The 22,533-nt window shown below is 40.6% G+C and overlaps 1 protein-coding gene across 10 annotated transcripts in view; it reads right to left on the minus strand.

Moving 5' to 3' along the window:
* The window catches only part of Eya4 (EYA transcriptional coactivator and phosphatase 4), a 247,877-nt gene that overhangs the window by 100,621 nt on the left and 124,723 nt on the right, over window positions 1–22,533 (minus strand). The gene's annotated exons all lie outside the window — the stretch shown is intronic.

The following is a 22,533-nucleotide window of genomic DNA, read 5'->3' on the forward strand; positions in this document are numbered from 1 at the left end:
GTGACATTGCCTAACGCCCCCTAATTACTCTCGTTAGTCGTGACATGAGAATTAGTCACAGCCTTCGTCAGAGCCAAGTTCCTTCTCCCCATATGTGTGTGATTGAGGGTTAATTTGAGTTCTGTTGTCAAGGGGTTTGATGCTGGTTTTGACTGCGTGTGCTCACGCACGAGAGCAAGTGTGTGTGTGTGTGTGTGTGTGTGTGTGTGTGTGTGTGTATCACTTCCAGTGAAGAGCAATTTGGTAAGTAGTAAAAAAAAGAAAAAAAAAAAAAGAAAAAGTTCACCTTCACTAGCTCCACTTTGATCTTGTGAAATCCCTTCTCAACCTGGGTTTAATTGTGAGTGCAATAGAATTGGTGGCTCCATGATTCTTAGATCTCTCTGTGTAGCTGTCAGGTTACATACAAGAAAGCTTAGCTCCTGCTGGCACAGAAATCCTGAAGTCTGGATCACTCGCCAAGGGATGAAGCCAGCGTGTTGTGGAAGAATCTACAGCCCCCACATTTGCTGAGGCACTAGTCATAACTGCCAAGATGTTGAAATAACCGAATTAGTCATTAATGTCAACTGACTGTCTCCATCAGATTAGCCTATGCACATGACGAGGGGCACTCTTGGATTGTTAGTGGATCTAGGGAGCCCAGCCCATTGACTGCAGTGTCATATCTAGGCAGGTGGCTCTTTGATGTAGAAAAAGGTACTGAGCAAAACAACAGGAGCAGAAAAGCAGAAATACCCATCCAGTCTTACTACTGGCATGGTGTATAAATAATTTTACAGAGTAGAGATGCTGGTGTGAGCTTCCCTGGTCTCCCACAGGCTCTCTGCATGGTTGTCCTGTGCTGTACAGCAAACCTTAGCTACCTGTGGCTGCACTGGTGTAAGACGGTGAAAACGAAGGAATCGGCTTGCTTCTCAGTGTGCTAGTCTCAGCTCAGTCGCTCATTGGTTGAGTGTAGCTAGTGCCCACTGCACAAGACAACACATCTAAAAGGACATCCCCATCATCTCAGAAAGTGTACTGGACAGCACCACCCACCACAGAAAGAAAACAAATCGAAATTGTTTGTTCTTCAGTTCTCAGCCCTTTGATGGTGTTTAGGTCAGGATGCCCCCAACTCCTCTGCCTCCCACCCTGTCATTTAGCAGCCCTTCTCATCCTCACTGTGCTTGAGCTGACCACACAGCTCCTTAAACACCAGCAGTTGCTACCCCAGGACCTTTGCACATGCTGTTTTCTCTCCTTGATACTCTTCCCCTGGTATCTGCATAAGTATTTCTTTCAACTCTTACTTCTGTTCCTTCACTGAAGACCTCTCACATAATGTCTTCTTTTCCTGATATACTATTGCCAATGGCATTTATTATCACACAGTGTATTGATTACTACATCAGTCTTTATTATAATCTGTTTCTCTTAATTAGAATTTAAGTCCCCACAGGGAAAATTTGTTAGTGTACTTTAGCATCATCCTTTCTGCTTGAGAAATCAATGAGTTGAGAGTGCTGGTGTGCATCAAAGAGCTAGTAACTCCTGAGCATGGTTGTTGAAATCGGTGTGCCAGTCAGGGCTTCCTGAAGAGGCCAGGGCGAGTTTGTAAACAGTCTTAGGCATTTTACAAATTTGCTGTTGGCTACTCCACTTCACTCTCTATTCTATAGATAATGTATTTCAACAAGAACCTGGTGATTTCTAAGAGGTGTTTTCATTCAGGGTTTCTGTTTGGGAAGGTTGTGGCCAAATGGTCCTGGTCCATTCATTCTTTTACACAACAGATGCACAACACCCTTTCATGAGCCAGAAAACAGGGATTAAAAAACCTATTCCCTACCAACTCAAAGTCTACTTGCAAGGCAGAAGTCACAACACTCTAGCACTGTGTGAAAAGAACATTGAATTAGAGAACACAGGGCAGACAAACCAGCAGGCAGATGCCTCTAACCCATGAGAGAAAGGAGCTGCTTCCAGGTGAACTGGGCTCATAGATGAGGAGGAACCACGATGGTGTTGTCAGGCAGAAAGCTGGGCAGGCTTAAAAGCATCCACACATGTGAGAGGGGGACTGAGAGGTCACAGCAGCCTTTGAAACAGGAGTTCCAATTCCCATTTGCAACCTCACAGGAAGAGCCAAGGGATGGAAAGGTAGCTGGAGGCAACATGTGAGTGTGGAAGGATTCCAGAACTCACCAAAAGTGACTCCTGTTGGGACTGAACCCACGAGGGCATTTGTTAATAACTGAACACCCTGAAAATTAATGTCTTATTTTATGCTAGAAAAAACTTGATTAAGATGGTAATTAAAATTTTTCACTATGACTGAAGACGAAGAAGATGAAGCTGTTAGTGGTTGTTATATTAGGTAAGAGAACTGTGTATATTTCCTAACTATATTATCTGTGCCATACTAGATTGATAATATTAAAGGAGTCTGTTGTAAATGTTAGAAGACAGGCATTGAGAGCCAGGAGCCTCTGCTGTCTCAATCCAGTTAACACTGGGCAGTGTTGTATGAAGGGGCCTGGGACAGGGAGAGGCTCATGGTGAGGACTGGCTGGATGAAGGACTGGAGCATGGGCATACAGAAGTTCAGCAGTGAGTGTTTTATCTCCACTCATCCTAAAATCAACACTGGAAAAGAGACAGTGGAGGCCAGAGGACCAGGGGTTCAAGGTTATCCTTGACCAGGCCAGGATACAAGATATCCTGCCTCAAAATACAACAAAGCAGAAATCTAGAGAGAGAGAAAACCTCTGTATTTTCTGTTTTATTTTCTTCTAATTTCTACTTTTCAGCAATACTTGTGTGATAAAACAAACAAGCAAACAAACAAACAAACAAACCCAGAGAAACCAGCCCCAAGACATGAGTTCAAATTCCTGGGACATTTTTTTGTCACAAATATTGATCAGGAAGATTTTTTTCCCAGTTCTGAAGTAATATATGGAGGAGGGGCTGCCTTTATTTTATAAAAGATGCTCTTATTAAACCAATGTGAAATATAATACTAATGCATTCAAATTTTAATAAACAATTTCAGATAAGGACAATCATGAAAAATGCACATCCTGCTATCAAGAAGAATCCTTGGAATTTAATTTGACTTTCTTTCCTAAGTTCTTTGTTAAAAAAAGTATTTTGTGTGTACATATAGCCACGAGTGTGCGTGCACGTGCGTTGGAGGCCAGAGACCCGTGGTCTTCCTGCAGTGTTTACCACTGTATTTAGGGCAACCTGGAGCTTACTGGTTCAGACTAGTTAGTTGGTGAGTGCCCTGCGGCTTCCCGTTTCTGCTTGTTCTCCAGAGCTGGACTGTGAGAAGTTGTGAGAAAAGTCCAAGGTCTGTATGTTGGCGGGAGAAGTTACTCTCCAGCCTGCCCCACCTGCAGGGCTGTTCGGCTCACTTCTGCACCACGCCACACAGTTACCAACTCTATAATCCCTACTTGTCTTTACTTTTTGCTGATCTCAACCTTGATTGTTCCTCTGTAAACACAAGATTTAATTATATTTCCACATGCATTTTGTTATTTGCTTGGATTTTTTTATTCTATTCCTTCTGGTTTATCTACTAGAACCCTGATTATTACTGCCTGAATCAACATGTAAAGGCCATACTCACTGCTGTCTCAGGCCTTGTAAGACAGGCATAAATAGTGATGTTTCCTTCTAGGCAAGCCTTTGTAGCCAGCACATACCCAGGATGACTGGACGAATGTAAGTAAGCAACTCCTTGTTCTAGACAAGCAGAAAGTCCCAGAGTGCTTTATAATTGTGAATTTGCTCAGAGATAAGTTAACTAGGCTGCTTCAGCACTTGTTTCACCATTTGTGAGCATAACTAAATAATTTACATTTAAGCTTCCAGATACTTTGTTAGATTTTAAATTGGAATAGCGTGTGAGTGTGTGTGTGTGTGTGTGTGTGTGTGTGTGTGTGTGTGTGTGTGTTGTGTCTCTGTGTGTGAATAAGTATGACTGCATACTTGTGGTCACATTGGCATGTGGAGGCCAGAGATTGACATCGGGTCTCTTTCTAGATGACCCTTCAGCCTAACTAAGTTTTGAGAAAGGGCCTCTGAATTTGGAGCTCACTGGTTCAACTAGACAGTCAAGCTGGCAAGCAGCAAGATCCCCCTGGGCCTGCTTCTCCTGTGCTGGGATTACAAGTTCACCACATCCAGCTTTTGATGGACAGTTTAGGGGAAGGGGCGTCAAGTTCACATCCTCATGCTTGTGTTGCTAGGCTTCTATCAATGGAGAGACTCACTTACGTAGGTGCTATGCATCAAACACAAAGCATGAGATAATGTAGATTTCATAAAGAGGGAAGAGAAAGGTCCCAGATTTCTGGAACAACAACAACAACAAAATGGTGCTCAAACAAGATGTAAAAGTCATGTCAGTAGGTAGGAGATATCATTTGAACTCAGATCTTTGTTGTCTAACAATTTTTATTCCATTGTTTTCTAAGTTACAGGACAAAACAGAAAAATATAAGCTGTATCCTCAAGTGTAATTTCAAAGCCAACTTGCACATATGAGTAATTTCAGGTTGTTTTAATTTTGACACAAAGGGTTAGAACATGTGTCAATCTAGGAAGAACTCTGTCACTTAGCATAAAGTGCAGATGTTAACTGAAGTTAGCTTAAATGTAAACAAACCATAATACACAGCACCTATGCATCTAAAAGAAGGCATTGGTGAGAGAGAACTAACAATACTTTGAATAACTACATTCTAACCTTGGGCACGACACTCAAACTGCCCAAGGCATAGTATCCACTCTGTTTTCAAGGGTTCTCCTGAATCAATAACTGGTGTCTCATAGGAGGGAAGGCCTGGTTTTCTAGTTTGTATCTGGATTAGCTAATTCTCTCATAGTAATGGACTACTAATGTACTATGAGACAATCACCATGACAAACCATCTGTAAATAGTACAATGTTTCATGTATATCATGTATTAGGTGTCTTTTATTTAAACAGGAAACATCCACTTTTTAAAATCAGCACATAAACTTATGGATTTTGCTGTGACATAATTTTTATACATATACTTATTGTACTCTGTCCAAATGATTGGCTCTTACCTTCTCCATCCCTCCTGTGTTTCTGATCCCCTTATTCCCCATAGTAGGTCCTTTTTTCTTTTCATGTATGTACTTATACACATTTATCTGTTATAAAATTACACACACACACACACACACACATATACATTTACTTAACCTATATTTTGTGCACAAGAGAAACTAGGTGATTTCTCCATTCCTCCCTTTGATGGTCCTCTCCCTCTCCCGTCAGGTGTCTTCTTCTCCCCTATAGCTCCTGCCTCCACTTTCATGTCATATGTATGTGCATGCACATCTTAAAGTTCTCATTCCACATAGGAGAGAGAACACTAAGGTCTTTCAGATAGAGCTATGTAAGCAAACAAAACTTAGGCTAGATTACGGCTTCTGCTGTGCGGGTTCAGCACCAAGCACTTGCTGGCTATTATGCAATGTGGAGACCTGCTTCCTTCCTTGTAGCCCTTTCTGTTTAATTTCCCTCCATCAATCCCTAGGCAGTACTCAGCATGTCAGCATTCAGCACCTCCTCATACTCAGTACCTCCTCTGTGTGTGTTTTTTTTTCTTACTAATTATGCTGAAACCATGGCAGAATCTTACAAGCCGCCATCAAACCATTACTTTTGCATCACCATTATTTCAAGCAACTTGGTCTCAAGTCAGACAGGCACACTGTGAAATGTGATAGAAAAGCGCTGTTAACATTTTTACAAGTTGGGAAACTACTTTTAAAGTCAGAAAGCAGAAAAAAGTATGGTCATTTGATGGGGACCTTGTTTCATGTTGGAGTACCGATTCCTGCCAGAATTCAGGGCTATGGGACTACCGACAGTCTGATGCTCAGCAGATGTGGTGCAGGCTGACAGCATTCTTCTGTGAATCATTAGACATATTTTCACTGAAAACATCTTCTTGATTTAAAACATCGGTGGCCACACCAGTTGCTTTCCCTCTGCAACTTCTATCAACCTGTCTTTAAGCATCAGCCTTGCCTTCCCGTCCACCAACATCTTGAGCTGACAAGATACTGAATCAGTGAGACTTAGTCTCTCATTTTCAAAGGGAATAAACTATATTAAATTACTAGTTTAACAAAAGTAATTTTTTTTCCAGTTTGTCAGTGCTTTGCTGGGATGAATTGGTGCTCATTTTGAATTAAATAGTTTATAAGCATAAAATAAAGCTTTAACATAAGAACGTTGAGACTGACAAGGGAAGAAAAACACGTATACATTATGTCTGGTGTGTCCATTGGAAATGCAGGCGGAGTCTTCTTGGATGCTCCCCTGCTGAGAGCACCATTTGTTAAGAAAATTGGTGCAGGTAAGCTGGAATTGGCCTAACAGAAGATGGACAGGCCACGGAGTGTTGTGTGTTAAGTTACATAACTCACTCACATTCATGGGCTTTAAAGTCATCAAGGCTCCCTGTGCCTTCTGTCAGTTAGCAAGTTTGTCTTCCACATGCATAAATTCAGCAGCTTCACTTAGGGACAGATTGTACTAATTACAATTTTGCACTGCAATATATATATATATATATATATATATATATATATATATATATATTTACAAACACCATAATGAATTTTGTTTTTAAAAACTGGTTTTCCCATTCTACAGAATAACTAGTTTACCAAAGAAACCAACAACATTTTCAAGGAAATTCTGGACTGTATTACTTCTGAATCTTCCCCAAGTTTTCAACCAACCTTCCATAGCATGCCTGTGAAAGTGAGAGGTTTTTCGAAAGAGACTTTGAAATAAAAAACACATGTTGGACTTAAAGGTTCTAAATGTTATTACTGACAAAATAAACAGAAAAGCCAACTGGGTCAAAAAACATAAAAATATGAAGGGAAAGAAAAGGCACAGCTGAAAGCATCAAGCACCCTGAACAGGAAGAAGCCGAGGGAGACCTATCTTCATGCTTAACTCCGTAGGCAAGGTTCAACCAACTGATAACAGCTTCAATTTGCCTGTGAAAACTCAATGTAATAAAAATCTAGTGCATAAAATTTCATCTCCCATAAGAAAAGGGCTAAGATTACTTAGAGAAAGTAAGAAAGCAATAAAAAAAAAAAAATCCAAGTAGGTCCAGCAAATTGACTGAGTACCTCCTGCATACACTGACAAGTAATTTCTAGTTTCTGGCTTTACAGTTAATTTGGTCACTCTTCAGAACTGCAGGAATAGAAAGCAAGGCATGCTTCAACTGGTTCTGGAGACAAGGCCAATTTCTTGTTCCATTCTCTTCACTCCAATTTAACTTGTCAGTTTAGTACAAAGCACTACGTTTCTATGGTGCCTCATCTTCAATGGCAACTTGGTTGGGCTTTAGAATTACTAGGAGACACACCTGGATGTGAGTTCTGGAAAGATGAGGCTGATTTCAGCGTGAATTTAACTTAACAGAAGAGGGGAAAACATCTTGACTATGACTGGCATATTTCATGTGCTGGGGTCCTAGACTCAAGTAAAAAGGAGACTCTGACGTAGGCACTTCAGCTCATGCTTTGTCCTCATGCAGGGCACAATGTGAGCAGTCCAGCGTGCCCAGGCCACTATGCCTTCCTTCCCACAATGGACCATCTTTTCAAACAATGAAACGAAATAAATCCTTCCTTACTATGTTGTGTCGTATTGGTCATTTGATGGCAGATATCTGGAAAGTTAATAAATTCGGGTTCTACTTGATTGCTTAATTAAATGTGTCCTCAGTAAAGGACCAGAAAGGAAAACAAGAAAATGATCATAATGTAACAATATGTGGGGGGTCTATCTTAGAAACAGGTAAAAAGAAGTCAGTTCTAAGATTGAGGACACAGCTCAGACCTGTTTGGTTCCCCAGCAACCAATAAAGAAAAACCTGGGCATGGTGGCTCATGGACGTAAGCCCAGGGGAGGGAGGCAGAGACAGGTGGACGGGCAGGCTTGCTTGCCAGTTACTCTAGCCAACACAGCAAGCTCTGGGGTCAGTGAGGCACCCTGTTCCAAAAACTAACTTGTTGAAATGATTAAAGAGAGTCATGCAGACACTAAGCTCTGGCCACCAACCTCTGGTCTATGTGAGTGCACTATGCATTCTCCAAACAAACAAACAAACACACACACACACACACACACACACACACACACCCCACACTACTCACACCATAAACACACATAACATACACACATTCTCAAACACACACACTCACACCACACACACACACACACCAGAAACACACATACACACACACACCACACCTACATACACCATACACAGACACACCACACACAGACACACAGACACACACACACACACATGCACACACTTACAAGTAGGTTGCAAAGATTCTCTCACTCTGTTCAGGGTAGTGTACTAGCAATCAAAAGCTTGTCAATTATTTTAAAACTATTTTCAATATTCTTCAAAGATCATTCATTTTTATTGCATAAAAGAAATTCAACCTTTTCTAGAAGTAAAAATCAACTGAACCTGACTGCAAAGAGTGAAACTATGATACATAACCAAGCTTTTTACAACAAGGTTCTGAAGCATTATTCTTCCCCCAAGGTCAGGGAAGGACGTTGCAGTAGGGTCTAAGGCTAGCCGGCTCTCTAGGCAGCACCCAGGCAAGCGCTGTTCCTGGGAACTGACCTTGAGTTCTTTTGCTGAGGTATTGGTGAGTTTTGCTTAGCAGCCAGTGCTCAAGAGGTGTTCTTGTTGCAGAGTCAGGTGCCAGACAGGAGGAGCCAGGACTCAGTTAACTTCCAGAGGCCATAGGGGAGAATGCCTTTAAGCTCAGCAAAGTTAGAGGACTCATGTAGAGCCCTCCAAAAGTTGCCCTTACTAGCTACATTTTCTGAACCTTTTGTTTACCCAAACTGCTTCTAATCTTGAGACAGTTGACCTTTCTGACCAATTTCCATAGTGTGTATGTGTGTGTGCAATACTGGGCAGATATACACAATGGAGTTGCCCCCAATTCCTATGTTTTGAGGAATATTTCCCACCCCAATATGTGCTGTTGTGAAAATATAAGTACAGCACTCTATTACAAATATCATCCAAAGAGGGCTGAAAGAGGGGGAAGGCTGAAAAGCATAGAAAAGATAACTTGGTTCATTGTTCCATTTTCCTCTAACCATGTTTGTTAATGATAACTTTAATTACACTGACCCCAACATTGTATAACAGGTTTTCTTTAAAATGAACTGTGCCTCACTAAAGGTATATGGGGGAGAACAAGTACTGGTTGGGACTTTAAATTAGAGTGAGCTGGATTACAAAGTGACCCCACTTCTATAGAAAACCTAAAGGTCACTTTTCAGTTTGACCTTGTTTGCACATAACGTTGAAAGTCTGCTGTTACTACATACATAGTGACATATACCAGATAGAATTGTTTAGGAAAATACAGACAGCTTTCCCTAGCCGCTAAATGTATGTACCAGCTGCTTATTCAGAACTTGTGAAAATGCCAAGTAGTGAGGTCCCTGCTATGTGCCAATTATTGTGCTAGGTTCCTAAACTGAATTACTCAAATATTCAAAACAAAACCAAACAAAACCAAAAACAACCAAATGAGCGAGATACATCCTTGACTTCTTATTAATGGACAAACTGAATTATTCTACAACCTTGAACTGTCTGTGACCTAGGAATGATCAATAGTGTGCATTTTTGTTTTATATGCTGTTCATTTTAAACAAATTTTTACATCATCTTAAAGCAAAAGTCTAGCTAACAGTGGCTCATCTCACATAGAAATAATTTTCAAGGGTAACGATGCTAACTTGATGCAATTTGTACTGAAAGCATCAGAGTAACCAACAACATTGGAATCATCACATTGAATTAAGGTACAGCAGTGTCCTCAGGGACTTCCAAGGCACACCACATTTATGGTGTGAATGCCAAAAGGCCCCTGATCAGCACTCCCCACTCTTCCATTCATCCTCCTTCATTTGTGGTTCACGGTTTTCAGTCTTCACTGTTCTGAGGCTCTGTCAGCACTCACTCGAGAGTCTGGTGGGAAGAGCATTGTAGTTGCCATATTTCTTCCCATGATTTAGTTGTATCCTTCCATTTGGCTTATAGACTTACACATGCACCTGTGATGACATGGAAGTAAGCAAGCCAACTAGCTGCGTCATCAGGCTTTCATTTCTCTTCAGTCCACAGAGGTGCATGGGTGTTTGTCAGAGAACTGAGTTTTCCAGGCGTGGAAAACTAGAGCCTTGGAAATTAATTACCCTCAAGATGAAAGCATTAAAACTAAGAGTATATATACGCATAAATCTTCCCAGCTATTGTCAGGTTGAATATTCTCTCATTAGGAGTCTACAGCTTAAGGAAAAGCCTAGTTTAATTCTAGTTACAAGAATTTTAAGACCCTAAAGACAGTTACTTGGCATTGTAAGCATATCCAGAGATAGCAGGTATCAGGTGATGGAAATTCCTAAACACAGGGACAGAGCATCCATTCATCCACTGGCTTATTGAAAAGCAAATGAAAACAAGGCCAGCCACTAGGACAACTGAAAATTCGCGATTTCATGGGGACATAATGACCGACATTGGTGAATCTTTAGAAATCAAGATTTTTCAGTTGTTATTATACACCTATGTATGTCTCGCAGAAACTTTAAGGGTCTTAGTATTTAAGAAGGTGAAGCATTTGTGGGAGGAGCTTTAAGATGTCCACTCAGAACAGAGCTCTGGTATAGAGGACATCAATGATACAGGAGAGAACTGTGCCTACTGATGTACAAACCCATCTTATAGCATTTGATAGTAGAGTGTTACTGTGTAGTTAGTACCAATTAGTCAAGAAGAAAATTATCTGCAACTCGTTTATTAAATTTCTAGCAAATATTTTCAAAATTCAGGAAACACAACAAATTGCATTTTGTAGAGTGCAGCTATGTGCTATTTTTAACACTGGGCTCATAATGTCATGCCCTGCCTGCTGTGTGGCTGGAGCCTTTCTGAGTCAATCAGCAGCTGGCATGGTGTATGCATTGAGATGCTCGCTGCCCATTTAGTTCAGCAATCCCCATGAGGAGAAGCAGAGCTCTTTCTAAACTCCAGCAACTTACCAGGCAGATGCTTTCCGCCCAGTCGGTCCCCAGGCCCACCTCTAAGAAGACAGACGTCCTCTGGCTCTCTGTTCTCACTTTTGGCTGGCTTCATTAACCATCATGCAGTCTAGAAGCACAACCACTTCCCTTGAATGAGCTCAATCCTTCTTTTACTCCCAGAGTTTTGCCTTCAGTCACAGAGTATCCCCATAATCATATACACTCATTCTGTATGAGGAAGGGTTCCACACACCTTTAGACACTCAGTGTGCAGTAATATCAGGGCATGAATTCCTAGAGATGAGCTCCGGGAAGAAAAGCCTCTTGTTTCCCTCACTGAGCCAACATCTTCCATGTACTACTTTTGGATCTAGAACTTCTGTGCTAAACATGCTGCAGGCTCAGAATTTGCATGGGATGCATAAATCCTGGGACAGAGAGACGGCTCAGAGAGATCAGCATTCATTGAACCTCCAGAGAATCTGTGTTCAGCTCTCAACACCCAGGTCTAGCAACTCATGACAGCTTATAACTTCAGCTCCATTGTGATCTAATGCCATCTTCTAGCCTCTACAGGCATGAACACACACACGCACATGCATACCCCCCACTCCTGCTCTCTCTCTCTCTCTCTCTCTCTCTCTCTCTCTCTCTCTCACACACACACACACACACACACACACACGTACATGCACACGCACACGCGCGCACACATACATATGCAGGCACACACAGGCGCATACCTACACATGTGAGCAAGGCACATACCTACCCGTGTGAGCAAGTGCATATAAACATGAACATATATGGTCGGCACACATACATATAAATAAGGATAAAATAAACCTTTAAAAAATGAACGTGTAAATCTCTATGGGGTACAGCAGCACCACACCAGGCTCAGTATGTATTTGGAGTTACCTGCCCTCCCATCCAATTCGATTTCCCTGTAAGAAGTGGAGGTCTTTCCCAGTTCCTTAGAGTTTTTGAATAGATGTTACTAGATACGGAGTTGGGGGAGTCTCTGTATGTATTTATCTCATAAGAGATCAGATTTGACTCCAGGAATCAAAATAAATCAAACTAAGGCACCAGATGCACTACTTTCTGGTAAATCACTTTGATCGAATGAATGTGGAGCAAATGACATTCTCCAGAAATACCTCTCCGTAAGATTTCTGAGGTGTCACTTTACATCAGGAGAGGCAGGAGAGGGTGACCAGAAACAGCTATTTCTGCAATTAATCACTAATAGCATGTGGGAGAGTCAGACATTTTCTCTTCGCTGGAGAATAATCCGTGCTGTCAGGATGAAGCATCCAGACTTCTCTGTCTTCCATCGTGCCTCTTCCAGGCCAAATTGACCATTTCATTATAAATATGCATATGTATATTTATATATGTATACATATATATGTACATACATATATACTGTGTGTGCGTTCATTTCTTATATATGTGTGTGTGTATATATGTTTGTGTGCATGTATGTGTTTATTAAGAGAAAAGAAAATTATTCAGTGTAGAAATTCAGAAAATGCGTGAAATCATGAGAAACTTAGGTCTCAATGCCTTTCCCAAATAGCACAATTGGCTGAGTTTCTCTCAGTCTTCTTAAGCCAGTCTTAGGGCTGGCATCCCTGCTTCTGAGCATCTGGGCCACAGATGATCTGTTACCACAAGCACAAATTTAATCATGCTATTACCTGGTCCGAAAACCATTGGTGACCTCCCTATGACTGTTAGAAGGCTTGCCATAACTTTAAATTTTGGCTGTTTGTATTTGTGTCAAAGACCAGGAGTCTTTGAAAAATATAGTCCAAACCTAGATTTTAATTTTGACAAAATTAACTTCACAAAGTTAAATGATTTAAACCAGAATATGAAGTGTACTAATCAGACAATCTAACAACTAATTAATTACAGGAAATGGAGAGAATAATTTATATTCAGACAGTTTTTGAAAGCAGGAGACTGGTCTATTGTATAATAACCAGTCAGTTTAGGTGGATTTAGGAAGCCTGATGGAAAGGTTTACAAAAAAGCAATGTAAGAAGAAAATAGTTCTTACATCCATCTTGGGCTGTCACGTCACTTAAAGATGTGTCGTGAGCAATCTCTACTTTGTAAAGCTCAGTTCATAAATGCTTGGCATATGAAATAAGCCTCTGTCTTAGCAAAATGAATGATCAGCCACAGAGCTGTACTTAGCCGGGAAGAATCTGTCATTTCAACTTTCTTTATGTAAGCTGAGGACATAAAGCGAATGCCGAGGAGATGGGTGTTTGACAAGTAGGAGGCTATGCACTCTGGGAGGGGGAGGAGGAGGGTGTACTGGATGCTTGGTGGGTTATAGGCTGCAGTGGCTTCTGAAAGCTGCATGTTTGATGTGTTGCTTTGTGATTCTTCCTGTCTGACACCATTCCATTTCCTTAAACAATTATAACACATAAAGAAAATGAATCTCTACTATCTGGGAGGATGAATGGGAAGACTTCACTTCCTCAGACTGTTCCTGCTGTGTGACTTGCACCCAGACAGAGACACTGAGGCAGCTACAAGAACATGGAGATGAACAGGAGATGATCAAAAGACAGGCTCCTGATCCACCCCCACCCCCACCCTCCGCCACTCCTGAGTGAGTCAACCCATTTTATTTTTATTTTTATCTTTTCCTTCTGCTTTGACTTTTTATTCTTAAGAATTGGATATTTTCTTGGTTTACATTTCAAATGTTTCCCCTTTCCAGGTCTCCCCTTTAGAAATCCCTCTATCTCACCCTCCAACCCCTGCCTTTCTGCCCTGGCATTCTCCTACACTGGGGCATCAAACCCCCTCAGGCCCAAGGGCCGCTCCTCCCACTGATGTCCAACAAGGTCATCCTCTGCCACATATGCAGCCATGGGTCCTTTCATGTGTACTCTTTGGTTGGTGGTCCAGTCCCTGGGAGTTCCAGGGGTCTCTGGCTGGTTGACACTGTAGCTATCCCCATGTGGCTGCAAACCCCCTCAGATCCTCCAGTCCTTTCTCCAATTCCTCCATCTGGATCCCACTCTCAGACCAATGGTTAGCTGGCTGCGAGCATCCACCTTTGTATTTGTCAGCCTCTGGTAGATCCTCTCAGGAGACAGTCAAATCAGGGTCCCATCAGCAAGCACTTCCTGGCATCCACAACAGCATCCTTGCTTGGGGACTGTATATGGGATGGAGCCACAGGTGGGGCAGTCTCTAGATGGCCTTTCCTTCAGTCTCTGCTCCACACTTTGTCTCCATATTTCTTCCTGTGAGTATTTTGTTCCCCTCTCTAAGAAGAACTGAAGCTTTGGTCTTCCTACTTCTTGGACTTCATATGGTCTGTGAATTGAATCTTGGGAATTCCGAGCTTCTGGGCTAATATCCACTTATCAGTAAGTACATACTGTGTGTGATCTTTTGTGACTGAGTTACCTCACTCAGGATGATATTTTCAAGTTCCATCCATCTGCCTCTGAATTTTACGAAGTCATTGTTTTTAATAGCTGAGTAGTATTCCATTGTGTAAATGTACCACATTTTCTGCATCCATTCATCTGTTGAGGGATATCTGGGTTGTTTCCAGCTTCTGTCTATTATAAATATTGCTGCTATGAACATAGTGAACATGTGTCCTTATTACATGTTGGAGCATCTTCTGAGTATATGCCCAGAAGTGGTATAGCTGGTAGTACTTTGTCCTATTTTCTGAGGAACCGCCAGACTGATTTCCAGAGTGGTTGTACCAGCTTGAAATCCCACCAACAATGGAGGAGTGTTCCTCTTTCTCCACATCCTTGCCAGCATCTGCTGTCATCTGAGTTTTTTATCTTAGCCATTCTGACTGGTGTGAGGTTGAATCTCAAGGTTGTTTTGATTTGCATTTCTCTGATGACTAAGAATATTGAACATCTCTTTAGGTGCTTCTTGGCCATTCAAGTTTCCTCAGTTGAAAATAAACTATTCTCAACAATAAAAGAACTTCTGGAAGAATCACCATGCCTGACCTCAAGCTGTACTACAGAGCAATAGTGATAAAAACTGCATGGTTTTGGTACAGTGACAGGCAGGTAGATCAATGGAATAGAATTGAAGACCCAGAAATGAACCCACACCTCTGTGGTCACTTGATCTTTGACAAAGGAGCTAAAACCAACCAGTGGGGGAAAAAGGCAGCATTTTCAACAAATGGTGTTGGTTCACTGGTGGTCAACATGTAGAAGAATGCAAATTGGTCCATTCTTATCTCCCTTTTACAAAGCTCAAGTCCAAGTAAATCAAGGACCTCCACATAAAACCAGAGACACTGAAACCAATAGAAGAAACAGTGAGGAAAATCCTTGAGCACATGGGCACAGGGGAAAAGTTCCTGAGCAGAACACCACTGGCTTATGCTCTAAGATCAAGAATCAACAAATGGGACCTCATAAAATTGCAAAGCTTCTATAAGGCAAAGGAACTGTCAATAGGACAAAATGGCAACCAACAGATTAGGAAAATATCTTTACCAATCCTATACCTAATATCCAATATATACAAAGAACTCAAGATGTTAGACTCCAAAGAATCAAGTAACCCTATAAAAAAATGGGGAACAGAACTAAACAGAGGTTTCTCTGTGTAGCCCTGGCTGTCCTGGAACTCACTTTGTAGACCAGGCTGGCCTCGAACTCAGAAGTCTGCCTGCCTCTGCCTCCCAAGTGCTGGGATTACAGGCATGCCTCACCACTGCTCAGCATGCTACCCAGTCTTTAAGTTCTCTGAGAATTTATACTGTGACTCAGAAAACAAAACAAGGAATAAATAAAACTCCAATGCCCAATTTCTACTTTAACTGTCTCTTATTTGCAGTGATAACAAACTAATACACTCAGAACCCAAATAGCTATGTGATCTAATTTATTTGTTTCCAACCTCTTCCATAGCTCCATCATCATATCCAGTGGCTCTATTACAACATATACAATGTAACTTTCCACTTCAGCCCCCACTGATCTGAGGCACTGGACCTCTTGAACTATTCCTAGAACTTCAATTAGAGAATACAGGAAAAGAGCCAAAATAAAAGGACAACCAAACCCTAAGCATAAAACTCAGGGTCTGAAAGCTACGGAGTAATGATGTGCATGCAAGTTGAGACACTGGCAGTAAGGCTTGAGCTGTAGACCATCTCTCTCCTTCCATGGCTTTATAGATCAGTCTTACTGCAAACCAATGAAACATCCAAGACTTCATGAGAAATGACTGTACTAATCACCTACTCATTTAATCTTGGAAGACCCACTTGAGGAGGTTCAATCCAGTGGTTTTCAACCTTCCTAATGCTCCCCCCTTTAATATAGTTTCTCATGTTTTGGTGACCCCCCAACCATAAAATTAATTTTGATGCTCATTCATAACTATAATTTTGCTACTATTATGAATCATAACGGAGATATCTATTTTCCGATGGTCTTAGAGGACCACTGTAAAAGAGTCCTTCGACCCCCACAAAGGGATTGAGAACTGCTGGTTCATTCTAAAAAAACAGGTAACAAGTACACGGTTAGCTCTACACTCTGCTGACCAGTGAAGGTAACTCACCAGACGCTTCCAAAGAAATTTAAGAAATGACTGGTGACGGTATAGTTTATAAAACATACAAAAACCTAAGTTTTGAAGCTTATTTAAATCAATGCTCAGGATTTTGTAGACGTTTTTTCTAAGAAATCTGCTCAGTTTGCTCTCATGACCAAAGGGTCAAGCAATGCTAACTCTTGTGGCTATAATGATCCACAAGGCAGAGCATGTCATTTGTCTTCGTCTGGCTCCAGCTGCATCCACACCTGTAGGAATCTGTCAACACAGCCCAGAAAAGGCAAAATGAATTAGAAACCCTCCAGTGAATGCCAGCCAAAATAATGAAGAGAATGGGGAGGAATCCACATGAGGTCAGACTTTGAAATGAGACAAAACACTCCCCAGATAGGGAGAAAGGGATTAAGCTGTATTATGACTTGAGTTAACTAAACCACAAGAGAATTAAACCTCAGTCTTAGGACCTCTCTCCGTCCATCAGTCATCTAGCATTTCCAGCGGAAGTTTGCTTTATAATGGGAAAGAAGTGGCTTAAATATGTAGGAGTGTAGTGCTTTGTGTTCTGATTAGTAATTTTTCTGAATTCGGAAAAACAGCATATTTTAACAATGTAACGATGCACTTGGAATATTTTCATGGCTGCATGGGCTCTACAGCTACATCGTGTGACTGACAGAAACATAGGTTATTGCAATTACAGTCTGAAGTTTTCAAGATATGAGAAAATCCAACCTATTAATAAAGAATTTAGATACATACTATAGGCAAAATTGGTACATGCTCTGCTGATTTGACACGGTAAAATTCTGGGCAAGATTTCCTGAAAGCCCCCCCAGGTTTCCCTGCTGAGAAAACAATATAGGATTTAATTTTTAGACAGGCGACTATTATAAACAGAAAAAGATTTAGGGATTCTGGAAGCACTTAATATGGTTGCTTTATAAGCAAAAAGGAAAAAAATGTATAGAACATAATGCTTTAACTATTCCACAAAAGGGCTTTCTCACTGTTTTATTGTATCTTGTTTTGTCCTGTCTAGCTGTTGTGTCTTGGAGACCTGCTCTTTTATAAAGAGGAATTGGAGGAGGAGGAAGTCTGGGAGATAGGGGTGGGAGAGAGGAGATGTGGAAGGTGGGGAACTGTGGTTGGGATGTTAAATAAATAAATAGATAAATAAATAGATGGATAAATAAATAAATAACAAATAAATGTTTATGTGTGTCTTCATTATAACTGTCTTGTTGTTGTTACTCAATTACTTTTTTTTCTAAGAAACTTTTAAGGATAGAGTTGTCATATTAAAATGTAAAAGCTGCAGGCAGAATTAGTTTTGAGGTAGGGGGTATGAAGGTGCATATTTCATTATTTGAGATATCTATTAGGCTTGTACATAAAAATATGTAAGCTGCTTAGTAAACATATATAACTGTTCCAGGACAGCCAGGGCTATGCAGAGAAACCCTGTCTGGAAAAACAAAACAATAACAACAACAACAACAAAAAAGGTGAATTAGGTGCTTTTAAAAGTGTATGGTCCTTGAATAAATAAACTGATTGAGGCTTCTTAAACATTAGTGATTGCATTGAAATGAATTTCAACACATCTTTAAAGTTGGCTGTTCACTTCTCACTTCTCCTGATAATCACAACATTAGCAGAAGCTAGATCAAGAAGACAGAGACCACAGCCTTTGTTAAGTTCAGGAAATCATTAAGTTCTTAGCAAACCATTTCTTTAACACATGAAGAGGAATAGAATCAATTCTTCTTATTACCCAGAGGACCCCATCCCCTTCTTTTACTCACTACAAGTATTCTCTCATCTTACCCTCTTCTTTTACTCACTTCAATATTCTCTCATCTTACCCTCTCTATAACATAATACTAACAATACTCCTTTGAGCCTCTTTAGTGGATTTTTGAGATGGCAATGTGGTCTGGGTGACACCAAGCTGTCACGAACAGGCAGCTGGCATTCTTTCTGTGGGTCATTTGTCAGCCCAATTTCACCAAAATGTATATTCCTACCATGTTTTAAGTAATAGAACAATCGTTACACAAAATTACCCTGTTTTAATTGTATTTCCTCCTCTTCCTCTGACTTCTGCCTGACAAATAGCTTCTGCCAGTCAAGGTCTCAAAATAGAACGGTCAAGGAGGGCTGGAGAAGATGATCCAAAGGAATGTACCACATATGACAGGGACTGTTTAACATGTAGCCCTCCCAGACAAATTGCATTTGAAGCAAGTGCAACAAAATAATGAGGTAAATTATTCCCTTCCTCCATCAGGAATAAAAGGGAATAGTAGTAGAAGACTTTGATTTGTCTTATTATTGTTTGGGGTTTGATGTTGATAATGTTGTTGTGTGTTTTTCTTTATGAACAAAGATTTGTAGGAACATCTGATAAAAACAAACCGAACCAATAGTCATTGGACTAGGAGATATCTATTATATTAAACAAAATCTATTATCTTTCTATTATCTATTATATTAAACAAGAACAGAATACAACATAGTTTCAAAGAAACTGGACGGAGACACATATTTACATGACTGACTTCACAGTGACTGTAGAAGAAAATTAGCTTTGAAATAACGTTTTAGTTTGTTTCAAGAGTCTGGCCAGTAGGAAGGTTAAGCATAGAGTACTCTGAGACATGAAAAAAATTAGGTTCTTCATTCCATGCATACATTTTATGGTTAACATAAGAACAACATACTCTGGACATGGTGACCAACAGAGACAGAAGCAAGGCCTCAGCAGATATTCAAGGAATTTACATTTCTCTGTGTACACATTCTACCCTTTTTCCTATGACATCGAGTTTATGGTTTTAAGAGTCGGCAAGTTCAGCCCCCGATGTCTGGCTCTTAGTATACACTCGGAACATTGCTTCCAAGTTTTCTTCTCTGTGCTCTGCATGCATTTATAAATTCTCCTTTTCCCAATCTACCATTTACATCTGCAGCCAAAGCATTTCTTTCCAAAAAGAGGAATTAAGGCCAAGCAAGACAAAGAATTTGCTGATACATATATATCACACCGAGAATACTCTTAAGCCCCACACGCGATTTAATTACTTCCCCACTATAAAAACATTTCCCATCTGCATCTATTTTGATCATTCCAAACCCAAGATAAACACTCTATAAAGCTAGCTAAATACATGAGTGACATTTGCTTTAGGCTCTAAGCAGGGCAACATTTTGTCAGCCAGTGTTTTCCCTAGAGTACATTTTATGCTGATACATTGTTCCATATGGTGTTCAATTCTCTTAGATTTTTTTCAGAACACTATTACCAAATCCTATGCTCTAAAATTTAAGCTGAAGGTAGCATGCTTTGAAAATTCCTGAATAGAACAGCAATGGCTTGTACTGTAAGATCGAGAATCGACAAATGGGACCTCATAAAATTGCAAAGCTTCTGTAAGGCAAAAGACACTGTCAATAAGACAAAAAGGCCACCAACATATTGGGAAAGGATGTTTACCTATCCTAAATCAGATAGGGGACTAATATCCAATATATAAAAAAAGAACTCAAGAAGGTGGACTCCAGAAAATCAAATAACCCCATTAAAAATGGGGCTCAGAGCTAAACAAAGAATTCTCACCTGAGGAATACCAAATGGCTGAGAAGCACCTGAAAAAATGTTCAACATCCTTAATCATCAGGGAAATGCAAATCAAAACAACCCTGAGATTCCATCTCACACCAGTCAGAATGGCTAAGATCAAAAATTCAGGTGATAGCAGATGCTGACGAGGATGTGGAGAAAGAGGAACACTCCTCTATTGCTGGTAGGATTGCAAGCTTGTACAATAACTCTGGAAATCAGTCTGGTGTTTCCTCAGAAAATTGGACATAGTACTACTGGAGGATCCAGCAATACCTCTCCTGGGCATATATCCAAAAGATGTTCCAACCGGTAATAAGGACACATGCTCCACTCTGTTCATAGCAGTCTTATTTATAATAGCCAGAAGCTGGAAAGAACCCAGATGCCCCTCAACAGAGGAATGGTTACAGAAAATGTGGTACATTTACACAATGGAGTACTACTCAGCTATTAAAAAGAATGAATTTATGAAATTCCTAGGCAAGGGGCCTAGCAAACACATAAGTGGATGTTCACAGTCAACTATTGGATGGATCACAGGGCCCCCAATGGAAGAGCTAGAGAAAATACCCAAGGAGCTAAAGGGATCTGCAGCCCTATAGGTGGAACAACATTACGAACTAGCCAGTACCCCGGAGCTCTTGACTCTAGCTGCATATGTATCAAAAGATGGCCTAGTCAGCCATTGCTGGGAAGAGAGGCCCATTGGACTTGCAAACTTTATATGCCCAGTACAGGGGAACGCCAGGGCCTAAAAGTGGGAGTGGGTGGGTAAGGGAGTGGGGGGGAGGGTATGGGGGGCTTTTGGGATAGCATTGGAAATGTAAATGAGGAAAATACCTAATTAAAAAAAAAGAAATTCCTAGGCAAATGGATGGACCTGGAGGGCATCATCCCGAGTGAGGTAACCCAATCACAAAAGAACTCACATGACATGTACTCACTGATAAGTGCATATTAGCCCAGAAACTTAGAATACCCAAGATATAAGATACAATTTGCAAAACACATGAAACTCAAGAAGAACGAAGACCAAAGGGTGGACACTTTGCCCCTTCTTAGATTGGGAATAAAACACCCATGGAAGGAGTCACAGAAACAAAGTTTGGAGCTGAGAGAAAAGGATGGACCATCTAGAGACTGCCATACCCGGGATCCATCCCATAATCAGCCTCCAAACGCTGACACCATTGCATACACTAGCAAGATTTTGCTGAAAGGACCCTGATATGGCTGTCTCTTGTGAGGCTATGCTGGGGCCTAGCAAACACAGAAGTGGATGCTGACAGTCAGCTATTGGATGGATCACAGGGCCCCCAATGGAGGAGCTAGAGAAAGTACCCAAGGAGCTCAAGGGATCTGCAACCCTGTAGGCGGAACAACAATATGAACTAACCAGTACCCCCTGGAGCTCGTGTCTCTAGCTGCATATGTAGCAGAAGATGGTCTTGTAGGTATAAATTATTTGACATGAAATATTGATAATGAAGATGATTATCTTGCTATTTTCCAGCATGATCCTTCCCATATGTTGCTTACAAAAATTATCCAATTATTTATATAAATCTTACTAAATAAATCATAGGTCTGTTAGTCATAGCTGCAGTGAAATTATGAGGAAGTGTCTCAGGAACAGGCTCTAGAGATCTCTCTCCTCCCCATACATTCTAGATTATGTTGCTTTGTAGACAAAAAATCTGATGATCTGTCCACCTCATAAAGCCTTAATACACAGAAATTATTCAACCTTATTTTGACAACTAATTTTAAAGACAAAAGGCCAGGTATCAATAATTCCGTATCATTACATATGCCCTTAAATTACCTAAAGGAAAAGCATACAAACAATCATTTAATAGGTAAAAGAATCAATTACAGGAATATCCTACTACATAGGAACAATCATTTAAACAATCATTTAATAGGTAAAAGAATCAACTACAGGAATATCCTATTGACTGGTAAATAGATGGTCTATGATGTACATTGACTCTTCAAAAGGAAAGTATGGGAGCCTTAGCAGTTTAATGATATCTGCATTGTTCTGGTATTCTGAGAAATATCACTACATATATCCTACGCAGGAAAAAAAGTCGCAGTACAGCAGTGTGCATTTCACAATAAGCAGTGTCTTAATAACACAGAGCAAGTCATAGCACTGGCATGGTAAGGACGTGTT

The sequence above is a fragment of the Mus musculus genome, chromosome 10, assembly GCF_000001635.26.
Source record: "Mus musculus strain C57BL/6J chromosome 10, GRCm38.p6 C57BL/6J".
Lineage (NCBI taxonomy): Eukaryota > Metazoa > Chordata > Mammalia > Rodentia > Muridae > Mus > Mus musculus.